Below are 18,814 nucleotides of genomic sequence, written 5' to 3' on the forward strand. Positions count from 1 at the left end.
CTCAATCAGACACTGAGTATCTCTGATCCAACAAGTTACCTGGGAGACAGCAACCAAAACAAAGAGGGCTTGCTTGTTAGTGTCCCAGTATAGGGTTCCTTCTCCAACTGCTTAATTACCAGTAGTGGTAGAATGACACCCTTAAATGGGTGTTGATGCCCTCTTAAGGTTTTCATTCAGTCTACCCACCTGGACTCAGTCAGCTGGAACTCAGAAAATTGGTAGGATTCCTAACTTGCATTCTCTAGCCTGATTATAAGTGAAGATTAACATTACAGATTAAGATTTTAGAATTAACAAAAGTATTATAATTCTTTATTTATTATAATTGAGGCTAATTTCATTGCTTACTGTTTATTAGGAAGTTACACTCCTAATGCATTTGCTTGAATGACTCATTGTTTAAAGTACAACACTCAATTCTCTATATTTTAGGCAGTGCATGCATTATCCAACATGTGAGAGAAGTTACACAAGCTTTATTTCATTTGAAGAGAACTTCATAAACGATTAAGTAAGTTAACATCTGAAAAATGATTTGAAGATCACAGTATTCAATTACAGCAGGCACTTTCATTGTGATGTGGGTTAAATTGATCCTGTCTGCTATTTTCCAAATCTGCTTTCTCTCCTCTATAGTATTCATTGGTGGTACTTCTCAGCCTGGGGCCCAATACGGTATGAAATCAGTTCTGCTTAAAAAACAGCCTGCACCATCAAAGGGAAGTGTGTTAAAGTTGTAACAAAGGAAAGGAATCATTTGAAAACTGAATCTATACTGTAATACTTTGAAGAAACATTGAATATTTGAGAGAGAGCAAAACCAAGGTTTTCTAGTTATAGTACTGGCAAACTTGGCACAAGAAGAGAAGAAGAGTGTTCTGTCCACATGAGGCAATATGGCTCTGGAACATATGGGAAGAAGTGGTGTTGGAGCTTCAGATCAGCGATATAATTCTAAGACCATGGATGAGTGCAGGATGACTGAATCATCTGACAGTTGGAGATGGATTTTCAAGTTGGAGGTGAAAATCAGGATATAGAACAAATCTCGCGAATGCAATCTTGCCTCTGCCTTGAGACTACTAACACTTGGAATTTTCCAGTAACCCAAACCTTACATAATCTAGCGGTGGATCGACCACCTTTGGCTGGAAGTTCAGGCAGGTTAAAAGATCCACTTCTATTCACAAAAAAGACTCAGCTTCATGAGTCTATGCTAATTAGTTATTAATCCACATACAGTTGAACCTTCTGATCACTTTGATCCCAAGTCAGCCTTACCCATCACATCTTTATGATCTTCATCCTCCCACATCCGCACCCTCAGACCCTGCACAATCAGAAGGGTGTCATGCATTATCAGGGAAAAAGCAGGAAAATGGAGTTTATAGATCAGCTGTGATCTCTTCAATGGCAGACCAGACTCAGTAAGGCTGAATGGCCTAACTGTGCTCCAATGTCTTACAGCCTCAAAGAAGCAAAGTTCAGACACTTTGCCATAATGAATCTGACAAGGAGGTAATGGCAGAGTGCTATTATCATTGGATTGTTGGTCTAGAGACCCAAGTAATATTCTGGGTTCTGAGAAAAGACCCAAAACGTTAACTCTTTTCTCCTCTACAGGGGCTGCCGTACCTGCTGAACTTTTCCAGCAACTTTGTTTTAGCTCTTAATATTCTGGGGCCTACATTCAAATCCTGCCATAACAGATGATGGAATTTGAATTGAATTTTTAAAAATAATCTAGAATTAAAAGTCTAATGATAACCATGAAGTCTTTGTTGATTTTTGGAAAAACTTACCTGGTTCACCAATTTCCTTCCCGGAAGGAAACTGCTGTCCTTACTTGATCTGGCCTACATGTGACTCCAGACCCACAATAATGTGGTTGACGCTGAACTGCCTTCTAGGCAATTAGGGATGGGTAATAAATGCTGCCTAGCTAACGACCGCCTCATCCCAAGAATGAATAAAGAAACAAAGCCGTTAAGGGAAATATTAAGGGATCTGTCAAACAATCAAGGCATTTAAATATTCTGTCTCTTGTGTAAACAGAAAATCAGTGCTTGCTATTTCACTCTCAATGTTGACATAAGCCCCAAGGGCTCTTATTAAAGGATTTATGCTGCATGACTGATTTTATATCAATATCAAAGTTGGCTGCCTTTCCATTCCCAGTTTGATTGAAAACTCTAGTGCTTATAAAATCTCTGAAGTGCTGTTATGAATACAGATTCTTGTTCATATCACAGATCATAAAGAAGCTGTTGAAATTGTATGGATGTTTTCCCCCATCAAAGAACGTGTTTACTTTAATGTAGTGAGAAAATTCGCAAAGCAGAAGTACAAAGGGATCTGGGAGTGTTGGTCCAGGATTCTCTAAAGGTTAACTTGCAGGTAGAGTCCGCAATTAAGAAAGCAAATGTATTGTTGTCGGTTATCTCAAGAGGGTTGGAATATAAAAGCAGCAATGTGCTTCTGAGGCTTTATAAAGCTCTAGTTAGGCCCCATTTAGAGTACTGTGTCCAATTTTGGGCCCCACACCTCAAGAAAGACATACTAGCCCTGGAGCGTGTCCAGCGGAGATTCACAAGGATGATCCCTAGAATGGTAGGTTTAACGTATGATGAACGGCTAAGGATCCTGGGATTGTACTCATTAGAGTTTAGAAGGTTGAGGGGAGATATAACAGGAACTTACAAGATAATGTATGGTTTAGAAGGGGTGGACGCTAGGAAGTTGTTTCCGTTAGGCAGGGAGACTAGGACCCGTGGGCACAGCCTTAAAATTAGAGGGGGTAAATTTAAAACTGAAATGAGATGACATTTCTTCAGCCAGAGAGTGGTGGACTTGTGCAATTCATTGCCACAGAGTGCAGTGGAGGCCGGGACGTTGGATGCCTTCAAGGCAGAGGTCGACAAATTCTTGATCTCAGAAGGAATCAAGGGCTACGGGGAGAGGGCAGGGAGGTGGAGTTGAAATGCCCATCAGCCATGATTTAAATGGTGGAGTCTAGTTGATGGGCCGAATGGCCTTACTTCCACTCCAATGTCTTATGGTCTTATGCACTGGCAAGTGAAAGGCTTTCAAAAGTGAGATAACATGAGCTCAGAGGCAGGATGTTCCTATTCAAGTAAAGAGTATGGCTGGCAAGAGTTGGGAACAATGTATGAATAAAGATATTGAGGCACTGGTCAAGAATAAGGAATTCTATATTAGATACAGACAATTGGGATCAAGTGAATCTTATGAGGAGTATAATGGGTGCAGGGACATTCTTAAGAGGGAAATCAGGAGGGCAAGAAGGGGATATGACATAACTTTGGCAAATAAGATTAATGATAATCCAAAGAGATTCTATAAGTACATTAAGGCCAAAAGAGCACCTAGGAAGAGAATAGGGCCCTTCAAAAATCAATGAGGTCATTAATTTAATCTCCGCATGGGTCCTGATATTTTACCATTGTATTTACTGGATGATTGTACATTCGCATCATGCAAGCAATCAACAGCTAGTAATGGCTGGAATAAGTTGACATTAAAATGGCATTGGGACCATAAAGGACCATGGGAATGGATACAGGGTCATAGATTGGCATGATAGATATAAGAAGCTATGGGACAGATGGGGTTGTGCAGGGGTGGCATGAGTTTAATTGGATGGGGCATGAACTGTGTGCGAGAGTAGGTGTGCTAATTAAGGGATGAGAACTGGAGAGCTGTTTCTGATTTGTGATAGTGGGAACTGCAGATGCTGGAGAATCCAAGATAATAAAATGTGAGGCTGGATGAACACAGCAGGCCAAGCAGCATCTCAGGAGCACAAAAGCTGACGTTTCGGGCCTAGAGCTCTGATGAAGGGTCTAGGCCCGAAACGTCAGCTTTTGTGCTCCTGAGATGCTGCTTGGCCTGCTGTGTTCATCCAGCCTCACATTTTATTAGCTGTTTCTGATTTATTGTCTTTTTTGCAATCAGGACAAAGTGCCAGAATATCAAGACAGACTTTTTCTACTGCCTGTGTTTGCACCCGACGGTCATCATAGCTGTCTCTGAATTCCTCCAAATGGGCAACGCTCCCAACTTCAGCTAAATCTTACCTCTAGAACAAAAAGCAAACTGTCCAATATGTCTTCATGTAAGTCTGCTTTATGGAGCCAGGAATTTTCCTAACACTGCATCCCTGATTCAGGAGCAAAAATCCAGGCCTTGGTTTTATATTTGGCTATTCTTTCAATAATGTGAAATTCCTACATCCTTTTTATGTATTAAATGAATTACTTAAATTCATCTCAAGACCTTTCCATGATTACAGTGTTGATCTTTTACTTGACAGCTGGCAGAAATACCAATCTGGCAAATACATCGATTCGTGGGTAGTTACATTGTTCAATTTCATGTCATAACTCACCTTATTGAATCCTGACTTAATTCGTACTATAGCATTTCCTGATAAACTGTAAAAGTTGGCAAAACTATTTTACTTATGTTTTAAACTCTTTCCAACTTCAGTCCATTTCTCACAACTTCATGCAGCCAGTATATACCTCAACAGCTGCTGAATTACAGCCGCCTCCCTAAAAGTTAAAGAAAATTGTGCCTGGTTTCTAGGAAGGTTCAAACGAGTAAATGGGTTTTGGGTGCCATTGTGCCCCCATCCTTGTGAAGAGAGAGAGTTAGGCAGAAATGGGTGAGGCATATCTAGCCGTCTTCCTGGTGGACACCTTTAACAGTCCTGCCTCTGTTTGAACTCAATAAGGAACCTGAAAGTCAGATACACCATTGAAGAGGATGAACATGTTTAATCCTCATTCTACTAACTCTACCACATCAACTGCTCAACTCATCCATCCATCATTGATCTCTACCCAAACAGTACCAGCTCCTTCAATTCAAATGATTGCCTCACCATCACTTTGCAGTATTTCATATTCCATTTGTGACACAGCTTGCACACATTCGCAGCCATTCAACTGTGATAGCTGCAGTACCCAAACAGTGTGAAAGCCAGCCACAGACAACATTACATTCTTGGAAAAGGTGATGCATAACAGCAGGAGGGAGCTGGAGGAAGAGAAGCACAACTGCATGATGGAGGACACAGTTCTGGTTATCTCTAAAAGAGCATTGCTGATTCCATGAACACGGAGCATTAGAGGAATTAGCTATCAGGGAATGTGCATAAAAATTACTTTGAGCTTTTAGTTCAGCTACTTCAACACATCATTGTGTAACACTGCCAATATTTCTTTCGCAGGCTTACCAATTGCCCCAGTGAAGCTCAAAAGAAATCTGGAGGAACAATACCTAATTTTCTGCCGAGGTAACTTCCACCCTTTAGTACTCAACATTGTGTAATATTTACAGAGCATGAGAAACTTCCTCCATGTTTATTGCCCACTGCCACACTCCCAGATTCTTTTCTGGACATCTCCCAGCAGAGCCAACCCATTTTCCAATATTCACATTTTCCAATAACACCCATTCAGCATTTATCTCTCTCCAGGCTTATCATCAGCAATTCTTTTGTCTTTTAGCCCTTTTATCTTTCTCGCTCGGCACTATATTCATCACACCCCCAACTCCCTACCCCATTAATCAGCATTTCACTGCTGCTTTCAGTTCTCATGAATATTTACTGTACTCAAAACATTAGCTGTGCTTTCTTTCTCTAAAGATGCTGCCATATCGGCTGAATTTTTTCAACACTTCTTTTGTAATCCTCTTTTTCTATTTCCTCCTCCACTCACAAACATTTCAGATTTCAAAGACAAAAAGGATTCTAAGCACATAGTTCTTATCTTTTGTTTTAACCAGTGTTACAATGCAGAAGGAGGCCATTCATCCCATCTTTCCCATGTCAGCCAGTTCCCCTCTACTCTCACACAATCCATACTTCTCCTTCACTATCACTGGATCAAAATCCGGACGATCCCCCGCTATCAGCACGATAGACACTTTCATCTCATACAATTGCAAAGACTAAAGAAAACGATGCAGCACCAATTTACTTAGGGCACTCAGGGTTGATTATAAATGCTGGCCTTAAAGGGATGCTGCGATTTACATTTCAAATTTCTAAGCACTAAGACAAGAAAGAAGATCGTGTTGATGAAGGTAGAGAATTGCTTTTATACTCACAGCCAACTACATACAGATTGAAATTGCATGTTGTTTAAATAACACAGAGCAAAGCTCTTCACATGGTTGAACACTCGATACAGTTATGAAAAAACCAGGGTGCTGGTGGTGCATGGGAAAGATGGTGCAAGTGTTATGTCAGTGAAAGATTAGATCAAATACTTAATACTTCTGCAGAACAGAAAGCTGAGAACATGGATCATGAAGGCTACGTGAGGATGGCTGATGGGTGTGCTTAAACAAATAGATGATGCATTGAAAAACCAGTCAGTAGATACATGCATAACGTCAAGGAGCAGGGGGAGTACGGCACTAACTTGATACAGGACATTACGCAGAATTTGGAGTCAATACTTTTCAACATTGAGCAGGCAGTAACCTCCATCAGCTCACCACTGGTTGCAACATAGTTCAGCATCCAAAGCCACACTCTCAGCTTCATTTGCAATTCAAATAAAATCCAACCAAGTACTGCCTGATGTGTTGAAATCCTGAACTGCTCTCAGTCTTCTTCTAGGTACCACTATTCAAAGTGGCTTCCATGACATTAGAACAGCCCAGCTATCTGTTTTCCAATAGATAAGTAGGATTGCTAAGATACTATTTCAGGGAAGTAGTAGCGCCATAATTAGAAACCTGAAGCCCTCACTCTAATGATGGTACTCTTACTCTCATTACTTTCTCTCTACCAGTACCCCTGTAGCTGCCAGTCAACCATATTGTCAAGTATCACGCAACTCAGGCTGAGACAGTGCAGTCTGAAGCCACATCTGCAGATCCTTGAAACCTTCCACCGTCTGCAGTCTCTTCAACCTACCACCAAGCTGCACTGTGGATGTACCTTGTAGGACCATGAGGAAAGCAGTAATGCAGTAAATATATAAGGGTAATTATGTATGTTTTCATTTCTTAGTAACAGAATTGATAACTTTGGATTTGAATTTGTATTTGGTGGCATTTTATTATGTATTGAAAAGAGGGAGAAAACATTAAATGTTATCCGAATGAGAACTATGGGATGGCCACTGAGAAGGACAAGATATGGAGGAAGGGCCTAGTTATGAGTGGGGGTGGCGGTATGTTTGAAACTACAGGAATCACTTGTTGAATAATCTGGTTATGTATGGTCTGGGTAAAAACCAATGTATGCATTAATATCCCTTCCTCTTGCTCTGCATTTCAGCCTCCTCAACTTAACCCTCCTCCTTCTACTCATATTCTTGTCTCCTTTTGGGGTAGGAAGTGTAACCGAATCTGCCCTCTTTCACAGTATTCCTCCTGCCTCCTGTTTTGTGTCATCATGACCCCATGTATACTTACATTTGTTATCCAACTTAAACCCCTTGGAATTAGTCTACGGTGAGGCAAGAATACTTAACTCTTTGTAATAGTACTACATGAGGATCTGGTCCTCGACCCTGTGCGCATGTTCTTACATGGACCTACAAGATTAAGGATGGACCTTCTGTTAAAATCAAGATATTTTCTGGTTAAAAAGAAAATCAATATTTTATTGCAAATTGGAAAAGAAAGAATTGTTATGGCAATATGAAATTATTGATTATATTGCTTGCACACTTTCATGTAATAGCTGAACCCCCATCTTCATTGTAATTGGACTGTGTTAATCAATAGGTTAAACTATAACATTTTTGCTTCAGTGATCTCTTTACTGGTGAACTTTATGTCCTTTAATTTGTGTTACAATTTCAGAGCTAAAGTGCTTCCATATTACTACTGCAAATTTAAATATATAAAAATAAGTACCAGGAAACAACTGAAATTAAAAAAAAATTTGTTTGACCTTGTATTGATGAACTGAAATATATTTCTCAAATTTAATAAATAGAAGCTGTTACTTCATTAAAAGCAAAATACTGTATATGCTGGAAGTCTAGAATAAAGACAAAATGTGGTGTAGAGATAACAAGGTGTAGAGCTGGATGAACACAGCAGGCCAAGCAGCATCAGAGGATCAGGAAAGCTGACGTTTCGGGCCTAGACCCTTCATCGGAAAGGGGGGAGGTGGAGAGGTTTCTGAAATAAATAGGGAGAGAGGAGAGGCGGATCAAAGATGGATAGAGGAGAAGATAGGTGGAGAGGAGACAGACAAGTTAAAGAGGTGGGGATGGAGCCAGTAGAGGTGAGTGTAGGTGGGGAGGTAGGGAGGGGATAGGTCAGTCCAGGGAGGACAGAGAGGTCAGGGGGTAGGATGGGATTAGTAGGAAGGAAATGGGAGTGCAGCTTGAGGTGGGAGGAGGAGATAGGTGAGAACAAGAACAGGTTAGGGTGGCGGGGTCGAGCTGGGCTGGCTTTGGGATGCAGTGGGGGGAGGGGAGATTTTGAAGCCTGTGAAATCCACATTGATACCATTGGGCTGCAGGGTTCCCAAGCGGAATATGAGTTGCTGTTCTTGCAACTTTCGGGTGGCATCATTGTGGCACTGCAGGAGGCCCAGGATGGACATGTCGTCTAAGGAATGGGAGGTGCAGGTGTTTATTGCAAACCGAGCTTAGGTGTTCTGCAAAGCAGTCCCCAAGCCTCCGCTTGGTTTCCCTGATGTAGAGGAGGCCACAACGGGTACAGCGGATGCAGTATACCACATTGGTAGATGTGCAGATGAACATCTGCTTGATGTGGAAAATCTTCTTGGGGCCTGAGTTGGGGGTGAGGGAGGAGGTATGGGGGCAGGTGTAACACTTCCTGCAGTTGCAGGGGAAAGTGCCGGGTGTGGTAGGGTTGGAGGGGAGTGTGGAGCGGATAAGGGAGTCACAGAGAGAGTGGTTCCTCCAGAAAGCAGACGAGCATGGGAAGGGAAAAATACCTTTGGTGGTGGGGTCAGATTGCAGATGGCAGAAGTGTCAGAGGACGATGCATTGGATCCGGAGGTTGGTGGGGTGGTACGGGAGGACGAGGGGGAATTCTCTTTTGGTTGTTATTGTGGGGATGCGGTGTGAGGGATGACTTGAAGGAGACACGGTCGAGGGTGTTCTCGACCACTGCGGGTGGTGGGGGGAGAAATTGCGGTCCTTCAAATACGAGGACATCTGAGATGTACGGGAGTGGAATGCCTCATCCTGGGAGCAGATGCAGCAGAGGTGAAAGAATTGGGAATAGGGGATGGCATTTTTGCAGGAAGGTGGGTGGAAGGAGGTGTATTCGAGGTAGCTGTGAGAGTCCTTGGGCTTGAAATGGATATTGGTTTCTAAGTGGTTGCCTGAGATGGAGACAGAGAGGTCCAGGAAGGTGAGGGAGGTGTTAGAGATTATCCAGATGAACTTGAGGTTGGGGTCGAAGGTGTTGGTGAAGTGGATGAATTGTTCCAGCTCCTCGTCGGAGCACGAGGTGGCGCCGATACAGTCAATGTAACGGAGGAAGAGATGGTGTTTGGGACCAATGTAGGTATGGAAGAGGGATTGTTCCACATAACCTACAAAGAGGTGGGCATAGCTTGGGCCCATGCAGGTACGCATGGCCACCCCCTTTGTCTGTAGGAAGTGGGAGGAATCAGAAGAGAAGCTGTTGAGCTTGAGGACGTGTTCAGCTAGGTGAACGAGGGTGTCAGTGGAGGGGGACTGGTCAGGCCTGCAGGACAGGAAGAAGCGGAGGACATTCAGGCCATCTGCATGGGAAATGCAGGTGTATAGGAACTGGATGTCCATAATAAAAATGAGGTTTTGGGGCCGGGGGAACTGGAAGTTCTGGAGGAGATGGATGGCTTTGGTGGTGTCATGGATGTAGGCAGGGAGTTCCTGGACCAAGGGGGAGAAAATGGAGTCCAGATAGGTGGAGAGGAGTTTGGTGGGGCAGGAGCAGGCGGAGACAATGGGTCGACGTGGATTTTGGGAACGAGTTAGAAGCGGGCAGTGTGGTGTTGGGGGAACAATGGTACAAAATGTGGTGTAACTGCTTAATAGGTCTGGCAGGGTCAGTGTAGAGAGGAACAAAGATTCAAGCTGAATATGACTCTTCTTCAGAGCTGGATGGTCTTCTGAATACCATTTGCCTTTTCTTCAATGAGAAACATCAGCTGTGTTTCTTTCTTTATAGATTTTATTCTTTCTAATTTACTTCTTTGTTTGAATGAAGGACATATTTGTGTGAAGAGATTTACCAGGATGTTTCCTACTCTGGGGACCTGATGGAAGGATACAAAATTACGAGCAAGATAGATAGTAAGAAACTTGTCCCATTGTGGAGGTGGCAATACCAGGGAGAATGGTTTTAAGGTTCGCAGAAGAGTTCTGAAGAAGTCATACCAGAGTCGGAGCATTAATTCTGTTTCACTCTCCACTGATACAGCCAAACTTGCTGAGCTTCACCATCATTCTCTGTGTTAAATGTTGGTTTAGTCTTAAAACCAAAACTGGACCTCACTAAATATATTTAAACTACCTTCATTACTGCTGCTAGATAAAAGTTTGTATCATTAAAATCCTCAATAATAACCCAAATATATTTAGATTCTACCCACTTTCACCGATCTATTCCTGAGCACGCTAATTCCAAGTTTAGGAAATAAAAGAAAATCAGGTGTTTACTTTACAGCAGCAGGGAAAATAGTTTCCAACTTTAGTCTGCACCCTAATGATAGCTGAACAGTTTATTTTATTGTCAAGTCTGATGGGGCCTCCATCTTCATTGGAATACTTCAAAATTCTATGAAACGATGCTCCAGACAATTGGCATCATTTCAGGTATTTCCCACAACATATAAATTCCAGACTCCTTTCCTGATGTACAGACTTTGGCTGTTGCACACAGGCGCCCCAGTCCAGACACTCCAAGCTTGATTAAACTGAACTTTTGCTAATCCAAAATCAAATCAGCTTCCACAATTATCCATAAAAGGTCAAAATCAGCTACTCTAGCAATGTAGCAACTAATATTGTAAAAGCAAAGATTAATTTTAGCCAACTTAGTGAAAGTGTAATTTGTGATGGAGCAGTTCTTGGCCAAGCTTTGTTCTCATTCTAACATTTATTACTCCCAAATGGTCTCCTTTCCAGTACTGAAATATAAAGGATGTGGCAATAGTATTACAATTTGTTTTTGACAAGCAGTTCAATTTATGCATCGACGTGATAGACTGCAAAACCACTTCTAACAAAATAACGAAAGATCACTGTTCTAATGACTCAATAAAGAAGGCGTAATGACGTTCACTTTTTAAAAAATGTTAATTGGTGAGTGTGCAGCTTCATTAGAAGTTAGAATTTTGTTTTTTTTATTTAAAAGCAATTTCAGTCCAAATATTCTTATAATAATACATGTAATTTAATTGTAACTTGAAAATTTTAAATACCTTAAAATTACCCAACAAGGTCAGAACTTCAAAAGATACAGAACACATCTTGGTATAGATGAGACATTATCCTAAAATCTCAGTTTAAATTCTGATCTGAGCATGCTAATCAAGGTAAAGATCTGGATGTTAAGAACAAATTTTCTACCTTAAATCACAGGGAAGTACCTAGACCACCTCCTCTCTACCCTTGTAAAGACAAGCATTAGAGTTGGCATTCACTGAATTGAAGCTTTTAGAAATATTTTGGAAGGTTCACAGGTGAAGTTAATTGATCCCAGAGGAGACCAATTACCATTAGCTACTCTATTAAAGCCCCTTATAGTTATTGCAATAAGAGGTCTTTCAGACCTGAAGGCTAAACAGGTTGGGACTCTACTCACTGGAGTTCAGAAGAAAGAGAGGTGACCTCATTTAAACATATTGGACACTTAAGAGGCTTGGCAGGGTAAATGCTGAGAATGTTTCCTCTTATGGGAAAGTCTATAACCAGAGGGCATAGTCTCAGAATAAAGGGGGCAATATAAGACTGAGATGAGGTGGAATTTCTTTTCTAAGAGGGTAGTGAGTCTTCGGAACTCTTTGCCACAGAGAGCTATGGGGGAAGAGTCTTTGTACATATTGAACACTGAGATATCAAGAAATTATCTATTTAGGGAATCAAGGGTTACGGGCAAATGCAGAAACATGGATATGAGGAATTTCAGATCCTGTTGAATAGCAGAGTAGACTGATGGCCTATTCCTGTTCCTATTTGTTATGGTCTTACAATATTAACATTAGCCAGTGTTCTTCAATCCAAAAAGAGCCTCAGAACACTATTTTTGCATTCATGGATGCATCAGTATATAACAATGGATTCCTTTTTACCTTCTTAATGAAGTTAATTTGCAGTAGAGCAGGTAAAAGAGGCAGGCCTTTAGTTTACTTGACTCAAAATGGGGGTCAAACCCTGTGCTGTTGGGGTTACTTTGAATCTCATTCAATAGCCAGCCAACCAACTGAATAATCTGGTTCCCTCAGCTTCCCCTCCCATACAAGTAATGCCCCCATGATTTGGGTAATTATCTGGTCACTTTGCCACATTGATATTGATGGAGCAGACTGTTTGGACATTTTAGCACCAAATTAACTCCAGCAGTCACACAAAAAATAAACATTGTATACTGCTGATAGACAAGAGCCATGCGTGAAAACTTTTTGTCTAACTACCATCAGGCTAATTACAAGAACACAATATTTAAAATAGAACAACAGTTTATACTGCAAGCAAAACAGGCTTAAGATTGTATGGCGATCAAGGTATTGTGAATAGAAATGCGAATATTGCGAATAAGGAACAGCCACAGCAAAGCTTTTGTTTACATTAAAATAAAGACAGGTCAACTCTGGTGAGACATGAGTTCCAGGCTGTCAGCCGGAGACCTCAGTGAATGGGTTGGTACAGAAAAGTGTTCCCTCTAATTTTCTTTCTTCCGAATAGGTCTCTGATGTTTGTGGGCAGCATTGTCTCCTGGAACTTGTGGGCAATGCAACGAAGCTATACTCAGGCTCTTTGAACTTATAGGGAATACTGGGATGGCCTCATCCCTCAGGACCGCTCAAGGTGGTACCAGCATCTGATCATGCCAGCCTGGTCTGAGGTTGCAGCCCTGGCTCAGCCATCTGGAGAATGCACTGCCGTGATGGAAGACGGCCAACGCAAGTGCCGCTATCATCTCTGCGATACCTGACACTCGCTCAATCTCTGCGACCGTGCCCCCCTCCCCCTATAAAAGCTGATGCTCTGTCACTCCCAAGAATGCCTGCAACATCTTCCCCCACTCCCTGTCATCCACCGCAACCTTTGACACCATTGTCCCTGCAGGCCCCTTGTGCTCCCTACTCATTTACTCAGGATACCTCTCCACCTGCACCAACAGCAATTGCTGTTCCATCCACTTTCATGTGCTATAAAACCTGCCTGACTCAAGGAGGAAAACAGCCCACAGTCAGGTAGAGCAAGTCAGGTGTTCTGCCAGACATTTGGCTCTATGACTGATGAGGAGACGATCCTGATTCTGATTACCCCAAGCGGGTGACTTTTGTGAGAAAGCTTCTGGGCTGGTAACTCTTGATTTAGTGGATGAGGATCCTCTGAGCGAAGAGTATCTTCCATGACTTGAATGAGGCTTGCTAACAATCATGATAAGCTCCCTGGCTTTGTATCTTTGCTGAACAGAATGGTTATACAGAAGTACTGGGAATGTGGTATTTCTGACCGAGGGGATCAGGTGTCAAAAAAAGGGCAGGGCTGCTGCAAGCATTCAGGTATATTCAAAGTAAGTGAGTGTATTAGCAATGAGCAAGCAACTCGGAGATGCAACCTAGTCCAGTTTATGAGCTAGGTGAATCTCCCTGAACACACAGTGACCTTGTTGCAGCATTACAATGATAGTTGCAGGTACAGCTAAAATTACAGCATTGAAGTACAGAAATATTCTGTAAGTAGATTGGAGATGTATCATCAGAGTTCTTAGAGGCTAGCACATGTCGGATGTCAATGTCCATGGGCATGAGATGGCATGTGGCCGGTGCCCATGAAGTGTGCCTGAGATGTCAGTGCCCCCTGTCCAACTTGGAACAAGCAGTGAGTATTCTCAGGGTCTAGTTTATTCATCCAGTTTGGTAAAATAGAAAGTTCCATATTAATCAGATGATACGTGCTGTGAAGAAAATCATTGATGAGCAATAAACCCCCTTAACTGACAACTAACTGATGCCTGGTGAGTAACTCGTCTTGACAAAGAGCGGATGCATAAAAAGACCATAAGACATAGGAGCAGAAATTAGGCCATTTGGCCCATCGAGTCTGCTCTGCCATTCAGTCATGTCAGATAAGTTCCTCAACCCCATTCTCCTCGTAACGCTTGATAATCAAGAACCTATCTATCTCAGTCTTAAATGTACTCAATGACCTGGCCTCGAAAGCCTTCTGTGGCAGTGAATTCATAGATTCACCACTCTCTGGCTGAAGAAGTTTCTCTTTATTTCCATTCTAAAAGATCTTCCCTTTACTCTAAGGCTGTGCCCTCAAGTCCTAGACTCTCTTACCAATGGAAGCATCTTCCCAACATCCACTTTGTCCAGACCATTCAGTACTTTGAAAGTTTCAATTACATCCGCACTCATCCTTCTAAACTCCAGTGAGTATAGTCCCAGAGTCCTCAAACGTTCCTCATATGTTAAGCTTCCCATTCCTGGGACCATTCTCGTGAACTCCTCCGAACCCGCTCCAAGGCTAGGACATTGTTCCTGAGATATGGGGCCCAAAACTACATGCAATACTCCAAATGTGGCCTGAACAGTGTCTTATAAAGCCTCAGTAGTACATCCCTGCTTTTATATTCAAGACCTCTCAAAATAAATGCAAACATTGCATTTGCCTTCCTGACCGCTGACTCAATCTGCAAGTTTACCTTGAGAGAATCCTGGACTCGAACTCCCAAGTCTCTTTGCACACAAAGATGCGGCGATTTACCCCTTTTATTGAGATAGAATCGCATGAGAAGTTTGGTGAGACCTATCACAAATTAATTATAGCCCATGTCATTCAGATTAAGATTTAAGCCTTGATTACCATGAGACTAGTTTTTATTTCCAGATTTTTGCAAAATACAAATGATGCAGTTACTGTAGCCTTTGAACTGAGACTTAGCTGCGGACTCAGTCATTCAGTGATGTCACCACTGCGCCACTATCTCCCCCGTGGGACCCTGTGCTCTAAAAATAGAGGCATTAAGCTCAAAAAACAAGGATGATACAAGAGGCATACAAAACACTGGTTCTACCTGAATTTGAACATTGTATCCAATTCTGGGCACTACACTTTCAGAAGGATGTGAAGATACAAGAGAGTGTTCTGCAAATACACCTGAGAATTGTTCTAGGGAAAAAGGAATTTCAGTTTGGAATACAGATTGAACAAACTGGGACCTTTCTTCGTGGAGAAGTTGAGTGGAGATTTTATAGGTATGCAAGTGTGAATGAAAGAAAGAAATGGAGCTGGTGGCTGGGCAGGGAGATTGCCAGGCCTGACCAAAAAGCTCCTTGTCCTATAACGGAGAAGAGATAGTGAGCACAGGCTAGGAGTTTGAACCATGGGAAGGAGGGGGCCTGGGAAGCTTATAAACTTCTGGGGAAGGCCAAAGGCACATAGTACCATGTTTGCCCAACAGGCAAGCAGGGTCAGGATAGGGACAGCAGACTAATCAGCTGCTCTCTTGGTGAGGAAAAAAGGTGTGGAGTTTCTTGTTTCTTCAGACTACCATCTTCATGAGGGGAAGACCACGTCCTTGATTTCCAAAGGGATGAAAGATTATTGGGAATATGTAGGAATGTAAACTTGATCTTAAAATCAGATTAGCCATGATATTATTGAATGGTAGAGCAGGCTCAAAGTGCCAAAAGACCTATTCTTGTTCCTATCTCACACGTTCATATTTTAATCAATGAGACTTTGATCTCTGGGCAGAAAGGAAACACTGAGAAGTGGGCAGATAGGACGTACAAACACTCACTGGAGCCCCCAACCCCGAGCCAGCTATGTGATTTGATTCTCAGTCTGAAGACAGGAGCTGGAGAACTGAAGCCAGACAAAGGAGGAGGAGGAAGGGACAAAAGTAGGAGTGGAGGAAAGAAATATGTACAGTTCACATAACCACACTATCAAAGGGTTGTGATTGCACTATGTTCAAGAGATTTACCAGGATGTTGCCTGGATTAGAGAGGTTCAGTTATGAAGAGAGACTAAAGTAGGCTATATTTAGTCTAAACATTTACAGAGACGAAATAGGGTCCAGACTCTAAATAGGCGGGGACGACAAAGTGTAGAGCTGCATCAACACAGCTGGCCAAGCAGCATCTTAGGAGCACAAAAGCTGATGTTTCGGGCTGAGACCCTTGATCAGAAAAGGGGGAGGGGGAGAGGGCTCTGAAATAATTAGGGAACGAGGGGGAGGCAGATCGAAGATGGATAGAGGAGAAGATAGGTAGAGAGGAGACAGACAAGTTAAAGAGACGGGGATGGAGCCAGTAGACGTGAGTGTAGGTGGGGAGGTAGGGAGGGGCTAGGTTAGTCCGGGGAGGACGGACAGGTCAAGGGGGTGGGATGAGGTCAGTACGAAGGAAATGGGGGTGCGGCTTGAGGTGGGAGGAGGAGATAGGTGAGAGGAAGAACAGGTTAGGGAGATGATAGTTTGGTGCTCGGGGGTGGGGTCATGATCCGGGGGCAGTAGGTGGTGATGTTGGAGAGTTGGCGTCTGACCTCAGCGATGTAAAGGTCAGTGTACCATACTACAACTTTGCCTCCCTTGTCCGCGGGTTTTATCGTGAAGTTGGGATTGGAGCGGAGGGCTGACGTTATGTGAAGGAGAGGTTGAGGTAAGTGAGAGGGGTGGAAGGGTTGAGGCGATTGATATCTCGATGGCAGTTGGAGATGAAGAAGTCAAGGGAGGGTAGGAGGCCTTGGGCTGGTGTCCAGGATGAGGGCTTGCGTTGGAGGCGGGAGAAGGGGTCAGTAGAGGGAGGGTTAGGCTCACGGTTAAAGAAATAAGCGTGGAGGCAGATGCGGTGGAAAAACTGCTCAATGCCCGTGCCCCCTGGATCATGACCACATCACCGAACACCAAACCATCATCTCCCAAACCATCCACAACCTCATCACCTCAGACGACCTCCCACCCACAGCCTAGAACCTCGTTGTTCCCCAACACTGCACCACCCATTTCTATCTCCTTCCTAAAATCCACAAACCTGCCTGCCCTAGTCGACCCCTTGTCTCCACCTGCTCCTGTGCCACTGAACTCATCTCCACTTATCTGGACTCCATTTTCTCCCCCTTGGTCCAGGAATTCCCTGCCTATGTCCGTGACACCACCCATACCTTCTACCTCCTCCAGAACTTCCAATTCCCTGGTCCCCAACACCTCATTTTTACTATGAACGTACAGTCCTTACACACCTGCATTCCCCATGCAGATGGCCTAAAGGCCGTCCGCTTTTTCCCGCAGGCCCGATCCGTCCCCTTCCACTGACACCCTCATCAACTTAGCCGAACTCGTCCTCACCATCAACAACTTCTTTTTCAATTCTTCCCACTTTCTACAGACAAAGGAGGTGGCCATGGGTAGCCGCATGGGCCCAAGCTATGCCTGCCTCTTTGTAGGTTACATAGAACAATCCCTCTTCCTTTGCTACACTGGTGCTTTGCCCTACCTCTTCCTCCATTACATTGATGACTGTATCAGCATGCCTTGTGCTCCCACAAGGAGCTCGAACAATTCATCCACTTCAACACCTTCCACGCCAACCTTAAGTTCACCAGGACCATCTCTGTTACCTCCCTCTCCTTCCTGGACCTCTCTGATTCCATCTCTGGAAACCTGGAAACCAATATCCATTTTAAGCCCACTGACTCCCACAGCTACCTAGAATACACGTCCTCCCACTGACCTTCCTGCAAAAATGCCATCCCCTATTCCCAATTCCTTCACCTCCACTGCATCTATTCCCAGGATGAGGCATTCCACACTTGAACATCTCAGATGTGCTAGTTTTCCCAAGGACCACAACATCCACCCCCGACCCCCCACCATCAGTGGTCGAGAACACCTTCAACTGTGTTTCCCGCATTTCCTGCAACTCATCCCTCACATCCCCTCCCCGCAATAACAACAAAAACAGAATCCCCCTCATCCTCACGTAACGCCCCACCAACGTCCAATCCAATGCATCATCCTCTGACATTTCCGTCATCTGCAATCCGACCCCACCGCCAGACATTTTTCCCTCCCCACCCTTATCTGCTTTCCGGAGGGACCAATCTCTCCATGACTCCCTTGTCCGCTCCACACACCCCTCCAGCCCCACCACACCTGGCATTTTCCCCTGCAACCGCAGGAAATGCTACGCCTGCCCCTACACCTCCATCCCCTCCCCCATTCCAGGCCCCAAGAAGAGTTTCCACATCAAGCAGATGTTCACCTGTGTATCTGCTAATGTGGTATACTGCATCTGCTGTACCCGTTGTGGCCTCCTCCACAATTGTGGAAACCAAGCGGAGCCTTAGGGATCACTTTGTGGAACACCGACTCTCAGCTCGCACTAAACACGTGCACCTCCCAGTCACGAACCATTTCAACTCCCCCGCCCATTCCTCAGATGTCATGTCCATCCTGGGCCTCCTGCAGTGCCACAATGATGCCACCCAAAAGTTGCAGGAACAGCACCTCATATTTCGCTTTGGAACCCTGCAGCCCCATGGTATCAATGTGGATTTCACAAGCTTCAAAATCTCCCCTCCCCTACCGCATCCCAAAACCAGCCCAG

The 18,814-nt window shown here is 43.7% G+C and overlaps 1 long non-coding RNA gene across 3 annotated transcripts in view; it reads left to right on the forward strand.

The window, feature by feature from the left end:
• The window catches only part of LOC125461052 (uncharacterized), an 89,498-nt gene that overhangs the window by 57,471 nt on the left and 13,213 nt on the right, over window positions 1–18,814 (forward strand). The window contains exons 6-8 of one of the 3 annotated variants that reach the window (XR_009447111.1): window positions 5,258–5,323; window positions 6,834–7,027; window positions 12,930–13,014. This is a non-coding gene — a long non-coding RNA (uncharacterized LOC125461052). Of the gene's footprint in view, window positions 1–5,257; window positions 5,324–6,833; window positions 7,791–12,929; window positions 13,015–18,814 lie in introns of those variants that run through there. The other 2 variants (XR_009447110.1, XR_009447108.1) reach the window with 2 other exon arrangements.

The sequence above is a fragment of the Stegostoma tigrinum genome, chromosome 2, assembly GCF_030684315.1.
Source record: "Stegostoma tigrinum isolate sSteTig4 chromosome 2, sSteTig4.hap1, whole genome shotgun sequence".
NCBI lineage: Eukaryota > Metazoa > Chordata > Chondrichthyes > Orectolobiformes > Stegostomatidae > Stegostoma > Stegostoma tigrinum.